The sequence below is a fragment of the Mixophyes fleayi genome, chromosome 1, assembly GCF_038048845.1.
Source record: "Mixophyes fleayi isolate aMixFle1 chromosome 1, aMixFle1.hap1, whole genome shotgun sequence".
Classification (NCBI taxonomy): domain Eukaryota; kingdom Metazoa; phylum Chordata; class Amphibia; order Anura; family Limnodynastidae; genus Mixophyes; species Mixophyes fleayi.
The window spans coordinates 192,959,055-192,967,048 of NC_134402.1; the positions used below are offsets into that span (position 1 = coordinate 192,959,055).

The window sequence follows — 7,994 nt, forward strand, 5'->3', positions numbered from 1 at the left end:
CAGCCCGGACTCCTCTAAGGCAGCGTCACCAATTGTGGGGGCGTGTCTGTGATGCCGTGAACGCGGTGGCCCACTGAAGCGGACAGTGGCGCACTGCCACAAGCGCTTCTCAGACATCAAGAGGAGGCTTAAAGAGAAAATGGCCCAGGAAAGGAGGTCTACAAGGCGCACGGGTGGTGGCCCCCCACTTCGTATGGAGTACACCACATACGAGGAGGAGCTGTGCCAGATAATGCGGGCTGAAATTGTAGAGGGCATAAATGTGCAGGACACCGATTCGCCCTCTTTTGGCCAAGCAGTTGGTGAGTTATTTGTTTTTTTTACCCTAACAGTATTTTAAATGTCCTTTTCTTTTTTAAATGCTTTTTTCTTTTTTAAATTCTTTTTTCTGTTTTAAATGCTTTTTTCTTTTTTAAATGTTTTTTTCTTTTTTAAATGCTTTTTTCTTTTTGTTTTTATTTTTAAAAGTGTTTTTTGTACTCTATTAGTTTGTAAAGGATTTTTTTTTACAAGACTTCTGTTTTTTTATTCGCAAACACATTTTTGAAATAAACAGTATATTTTTAACATGTTTTTTGCTGCAAATACATTGTATGCTTTTTCTATTGCATCCAGAATCGGCAGGACCGCAGTTCACTCCCAGTCCCAGACCTACACCTCCACCTTCAGCGAGAGATTCGGGCACAGACGAGCAAGCAGGTGAGTGATTTATGTTTAGGAGAGAAATAATGGAGTTAATTGATTTTCTGTGCAAATGTTGCTGTCAATGTTTTTTTTTAATTGTTTGCAATGAGAACTTAGGGCTACATTTACTAAACTGATATGTTGCCTATAGAAACCCATCAGAATATACCTTTACTTTATTTATTGCATTCAACAAAATGACAGCTAAAATCTGATTGGTTGCTATAGGCAACATCTCCACTTTTTATAGCATGCAGTTTAGTCAAAATAACCCAGCATGTACTACACAGAGGGAGTACTAAAATAGTAGTAGTTTACCCCAAAGCACGGTCTAGCAGCATTTGGCTGACTAAATGCTTAATGCTAATTTGTAGGTTAAAAAGACTTTGCTTTTTTATCCCCCTCAACCATACATAGTCCAAATGATAATGGGTATTAAAAGGATAATAAGTGCATCCTTAAGCAGGTAGCATAGGACAAGAAATCAGGAATGCAAACATTGTGAATCTGTAGTTGCTAAATATTCTTTCCTATCCAGTGTTCAGAATGCAATATACAAACATATTATATACTATATACTTACCGTCATTTTTCATACACAGGGCCCTCTTCATACCAGGCACCTCAGGCGGAGTCCCTGGAAATGTCCCCTGAGCCAGAGGATCAAACGACCATCACCCTGGTAACAGTGGATGCCCCTGTGTCTGGCCTCCAGGAAGTTTCACCTGGCCCTGCTGAACCATCACACCACCAACCTGCACCTGAAAGTATGGACCCAGCCAGAGAAATGGCGCTGTCTATTGGCGCATTCCAGCAGCAGCAAACAATGTTCATGGACAGGTAAACTCGCCACATGTCCCAAATTGCGGCCCAGTTGAGGCGGATACACCGCTCCAATAGTCAACTCCCTGCTGGAATCAACCGTCTGGCAACTGCTTTAGAACAAACCAATGTGCAGCTGGCCCAAATGACTGGGGATGTGGAGGCCTTACATTCCACAGTACGTGAGGGGAATGCCAATGTGACCCGGCTGGCAGGGCAACTACATTCAGAAATTGTAGCCCGTTTACCGGCACCTATGTCTTCAGCCACCACCAGTACCGCTAGTACGCCTAGCAGATCTGTACAGAGTACTCCTCCAAGGAGAGGTGCTCGCACCAGGGGTGGCCGAGGGAGGGGAGAAAGTGGCACCAAGCATTGCGATATGCCTGCAAAAAGGCGTCGCTAGTGCAATAATTATTATTGCTTAATGTTTTCAAAAGTTTGTGTAAGCATTATACGTTATTATTTATTGTGTTCTGCAATAAATGCAGTTAAATTTCTATGGTGTCAGTCTTTCTTGTCTGCTAATTAAACAAGAGTATACTGATGTTTTAAAAACTATGCACTAATTTCACTTAAACATTGACCTCTGACTGTCACATTCCAGGGATGTTCATATTTACCACATGAGGAGTACACACTATCCTCTTTTTAAAGGTTCCAATTGACAAAACATTTAAAATAAAAAAAAAAATTGCACTCACATAAAACACATTTTTGAGCAATAAATGTTTATCATGCTATGTACTACACGTAAAGTAGTTTGTAATTAGACGGTCTCTAATCTCCCTTCCGCCCTCTGTGCTCTGCACATCACCAGATCCCTTCTTCTTCACTGTCTACTGCAATAATCGGTGGGGTAAGTTGATGTATTGCTAGATTATGTATCAAACAGCCAGCCAGGATAATATCAGACCCCTTTTCAGGTGCATACATAGCCACCCAACCAGATTATTCTAGTAACCTGAACCTAGTTTACCAAGGTACGCTATAACACACCTCTACTAGTGGGTATGTGCCTCATTGAATTTGTGCTGTGCAGATGTGTGAGGACGCAGCAGAGGAGTCATCAGCCAGAAACCCATTCTTTATTGAGTACATTAGAATTGCTTTTACACTCTGTTAAGGGTGGAAATCAGTAAATAAATTGCATGGTGGGAAAACACAAGAGAAAAAGAAACCAAAACAACACTGCAATTACAAGACACTGGCCTTTTAACATATACGATCCCAAAGGAAAAAACTTTGTACATGAAATGGCCCTTTTCCTTCTGTTCTGATTGACCAAATACCTGGAACAGCACACAGTTTGAACAATCTCGCTGCTCACAAGCAGCGCTTTCATTTTGGTCTATTGAATGGCGGTTTTCCGGCGGTTTTATAAACCCCCTAATAGTAAATCCGGCTGTTTGTATGTTGAACATTGTTGAAACCATCATGGCGCTTTATACAGAGGCGGGTTTAGAAGCATCATTTCTGGCCGTTTGGACGGCGGGTTTAGCCTTAGTAAATCAGGCGATGGCTAAACCGCCGCCAAACCCGCTGAAAGTCGGCGGGTTTACAAACACGCCTGTTAGTAAATCTAGCCCTTAGTATGTTTACTTTAGACAATGTGGAGATTTTGCTCAAGCATGTGTAATACCCTGGAACTGTGGTATCACTTAATTCACATTGTCGGTACCATATGACATAATACGCATGCACCGTTGAGAGCTACAACTCATAAAATGCTTTGGGGGAAGGAGATGGCATGAACCATGACAGTTAGTGAGTATGCAGAACTCAGTTGGCAGTTGATTGGAGGAAGTTAAGCTGAGTACACACTACAGAAATTTCAACCAACTTTTTATGCCGAGCGATTTTACATGCGATCGATGGTCCGATCGCTCGGTCCATGGACTGCATACACACTAGCCTTGTTTAGGACGATAAAGGGAAGAGCGGATGTCCCTTTAGCGACTTTTTACAGCCATGTTGTCGTGAGCAATGATTTTAATTTCGTACACACTGCAGCGACATTTGCGGGAAATGTAACGAGATACCAAAGACATTAGCATAAAGGGGCAGAGCTTTCACTATAGTTAACTCCCAAAACAGCATAAAAACAGAAGGCTGCACTGTCTGTTCATTCATTCCTATTTGTAAACCTACAATGGCTACAGTAGTACAAGAACATGCAACTGCACTTTTCCTGCTTGCTGTGGCAAGAAGACTGCAGGTACGGAACCAAAGAGAAAGAAGGAGAAATAATGGATCTTGTTGGAGCAAAGAGTGGTTCAAGAGGAGAGACATGTTCTCTCATATGCCCCTGCTACAGGAGATACGGGACAACAACCCAGATGACTTTAGGAATTTTCTTCGTATGAATGATTCAACTTTTCAGGAACTGCTCCAACTAGTAACCCCTCTCATCCAGAGGGAGAACACCCAATTAAGGAGACCCATACCGCCAGAGCAAAGACTGGTGGCAACACTAAGATTATTGGCAACAGGGAGAACACTTTCAGATCTTAAATACAGCACGGCTATTTCACCTCAAGCTCTTGGCATGATAATACCTGACACCTGTGATGCTATCATCGAAGTTCTCAGTGAGCAGTATATGAAGGTTGGTGAAAAGCAATAGTATTTATTGTAAAAACAGCGGTTTATTAACATACATATTACCATATATAACATTGTAAAAATACATCTAACTTGTAACGTGCAATGCATAAATTATTTGGACCAGAGCAACAGTTTATAATTGTTGGTAGTGCAACATTTCGCTTGTGTCCATTCCAGATGTGTCCCCTGCGTAATGTGGCATCCTTCCTGATGCTATTGGTGTGGATGTCATACAAGGTTGAGACATTACACTTTGTCCACCCATGGTACCATGCTGCAACTGTGCTGTGTGAAATGTGTATGATTGTTTGTGTCTGTGGTTAGATGGGGAAATAACTGTGTCCGGCCACAAATCTTCAGCGGTTGCCCTACACATGAGGTTGCACAGCAGCCGCTCCATTTCATCTTGTATGCCCTTGCTACTACTTCTCATTTTGCTAGCTATTGTTGCTCCCAGGAAATCAAATGTGTCCTGTACCTTTGTTTTTGCTATCAAAGTGTTATCGCAATCAAGCATCTTTTCTGCTAGTGCATCAGTTTCTTGTATTTCCTTTATTCTGCGTCTCTTTCGCTTCTGATTGTTTTTTGCTAGTGTACCAGCTTGGGTCACGTCCTGGCTGTTCCCTGGCTTTCAGGTGCAGTGCTAATAATTGTTGTAGCATCCTGGCCTTCAACATCCAGCAAGAGCCCATCAGACAGTAGTGCAGGCTGAAAAAGAGCAAACGAATGAGGGAATGGAATTGCATGCATGTTCAAATGTAAACTATTTACACATCGTTATGTTTCAGTTTCCATCGACAGAGGAAGACTGGAAAGTTATAGCAGAAGACTTTGAAAGACTATGGAATTTCCCAAATTGCGGTGGTGCCATTGATGGCAAATATGTCTGAATTATGCCACCATCAAACAGTGGATCTTTCTACTATAATTACAAAGGGTTTTTTAGCATTATTTTAATGGCCATAGTGGATGCGAACTATGAATTCCTATTTGTGGACATTGGAAAAAATGGAAGAGTCTCAGATGGAGGTGCATTGGAGCATACTACCTTCCATAATAATCTACAAAACAATGCCCTTAACCTTCCATCGCGGAGTTAATGTTTTAAAACCATACCCACAAAGAAATCTGAGCATTGAAAGGCGTATATTTAATTACAGACTGTCACGTGCTCGGCGTGTAGTTGAAAATGCCTTTGGGATTCTAAGTAACAGGTTCCGAGTTTTTCAATCTGCAATAAACCTGCGTTTGGACAAAGTCGACAAAGTAGTGATGGCCTGTTGTGTTCTGCATAACTTTCTGCAGCATAAAAGCAACAGTGGACGTACCACCCAGGACAATGTGGAAAGTAATGCCAAGGACATGTAGGTAGTGGGCTTGACACCATTAGACTGTGGACACTCTAAAAATAGTAGTACTTTGGCAAAATTAAATCAGGAAGCATACCTTATGTATTTCAACGGTGATGGTTTCGTGCCATGGCAGAATGATTGCTTATGACAACTGTTTTTATACATGTTATGTATTGTTATTGTGCTTTTGATTGTTTGAACATGAATAAATCTGTTACATGGCAACATCATAATGTACTGTACTTACTGTGCCACTTGCAGGTATATCAGATGCTTGCTCTACCTCTGTGGATGAACTGCTGTCTGTGGGCATGCTGCTAGTGGATGTAGTGGTGTTTCTTGGTCCCTCACAAAGTGTAACAGATCAAAGTACCATAGCTTTGGCACATGCTTCAACTTTATTTAATTATATTTTATACACAGTCCTAAGGTTCTGGATCTTGCTTTTTGCCCATTCAACAGTTGCTCCAGGGTGATATGGCAGACATGCTTTTACAAGCTTTTGCATCGCCATGTTACGCATCATTCTGTTAGAATACTCTTTGGATTTGGCTTTCCACAAACATGGGTGAGCCCTGTAGGTCTCAATAAAATCCTTCATTAGGTCAGCATCTCTTTCGTAAGCCATTGTGTTCTGTTTGGGTATAATAAAAATAAACATATGTCCCATCTGTGCTGTACAATAAACCAATGCAAGTACACATGTATGCACCAATCAGAAAGAACTTACCGTATATGTGAACAAATGATCAGGACAGAAGAATCGTAAAATCCCTTCGTATGTAACGGTCAAGAACGGGTTAAACTTATAGAAAAAAAAATCCATACACAAGGTTATTATACACGAATATGCATCACCCACAATGCTCCATTCTCTGCGGGCATCAACGCTGATTGGTACACAGCATAAACGAACACCCATGCCTGAGTGTATAAAATTATAGAGGAGCCTGTGTGGCAGAGAGGAACGTGAGAAGATGGCGAATGAAGAGAAGGTGTAAGTGGGGGTTGAGGCAATGGAGACGGAGACGCACGTGCTGGAAGGGCCAACAAATATTGGAAAAGTTAAGGTGGGGGATGGAGATGCTCAAGAAGAATGTACTGTAGTTAAAAGAGCAAAGTCAATGAGCCCAAGAGAGATGGAGATGATGGTAAAAGTACTGGACCAGTACGACTGCGACTGTCAAAAGCGAAAGTACAGAAAAGTTAATAATAGAAAGGAATTGGTAATGCAAAAAGTACTGCGATTACTGAAGGAAAAACTTGGAAAGAAAAGAAATAAATTCCAAGTCCAGAAGAGGTGGTCGCACCTTAAAAATAAAGAGGCTTGGAGACTGGAGCGAATCCGTAGAAACATTAAAAAAAGTGAGTAGCACATGTAGTCATGTAGTGTACCTGTTTGAAGAACTTTTTGTATTTCATTCTACTGTCACATGAACCAATGCAAACGCATGATTATTGTTTTGTCAGAAGCAAGAATTAACGGTGAGAAGGCCACTGTAGATACCACTGATGTAATAACACCTGTTATAAAACAAGAAAAAATAAATGTGCCAGAGGGACCACAACACAAATTGATCTCGAGTAGTGTGCAAGGGGAGCACATTTCAGGTGTTGGATTAGAAGTTTTATTAACTGTATTACAGATATAGAAGTGTAATGGTAAAAAAAATTTATTTTCTTGCTTCATAGATACCATCGTCATATCCGAAGAAAGTTCGGAAGAAGAAAAAAATGTTGCCAAGCTCAACGATTATTTTAAAGAAATGAAAGGAAATATTGCCAACATCAAGAAAAAAATGTAAAACCTTGATAATATTTTTGATGACATGTATATGTTGTTTGCAACTGTTGTGCCACAAACCAGTAGCACCCTTTCAGTGTAATACTATTTTTTTTTTTCACGTGTCATATAGTACTATGTAAATTTTATATTGTATTTTTTTTTTACCTGCAATAAAACTGTTGCATTAACACTGTGTGGTTTATTCAGAGTATTTTACAAATATTAGTTAATAAAGGTTTATATGATAGCAAAATACGTAATAAACACTGGCGCTCACAACAGTATTGTATGAAGTTAATATATGGAAAGTCCACAAAAACACCTCTTCCACATATGGTGGCAGCCTTCCTTATAATTGGTAGGTAAGTCCACAATCATATAGAAAGTCAAACAAGGATACGGCGCACAATGGTGTGTTACTAGGAAATTATCCCAAGTCAGTGGGGAAATAGTAATAATAGTCAATAATTCAATGTTCCACGTTTGCTGGACGGTCCTCTAGTACCAAGGGTATATGTCCAGTGTTGCATATATAAAAAAGACAGAATAATATAAGCATAGGATTAGTAGGAGCAGTGTGTTAGTGATAGCCCATCACCATATTGTTACACACCCAGAGAAATTATATCGCTTATCTGTATGATTAATCAAAAGACTGGAACACAGTTTAATAACCACTTTTCTTTCAGTAATGTGTGGTCAGCATTCTCAGCAACTGCAAGTCTGGTCTCCAGTCATATATC

The 7,994-nt window shown here is 40.4% G+C and overlaps 1 long non-coding RNA gene across 1 annotated transcript; it reads left to right on the plus strand.

Moving 5' to 3' along the window:
- Positions 1–533: 533 nt before the first annotated feature.
- On the plus strand, positions 534–2,006 carry LOC142106890 (uncharacterized). The gene is made up of 2 exons (XR_012679807.1): positions 534–699; positions 1,287–2,006. It is a non-coding gene; the product is annotated as an uncharacterized LOC142106890 (long non-coding RNA).
- The last annotated feature ends 5,988 nt before the right edge of the window (positions 2,007–7,994 follow it).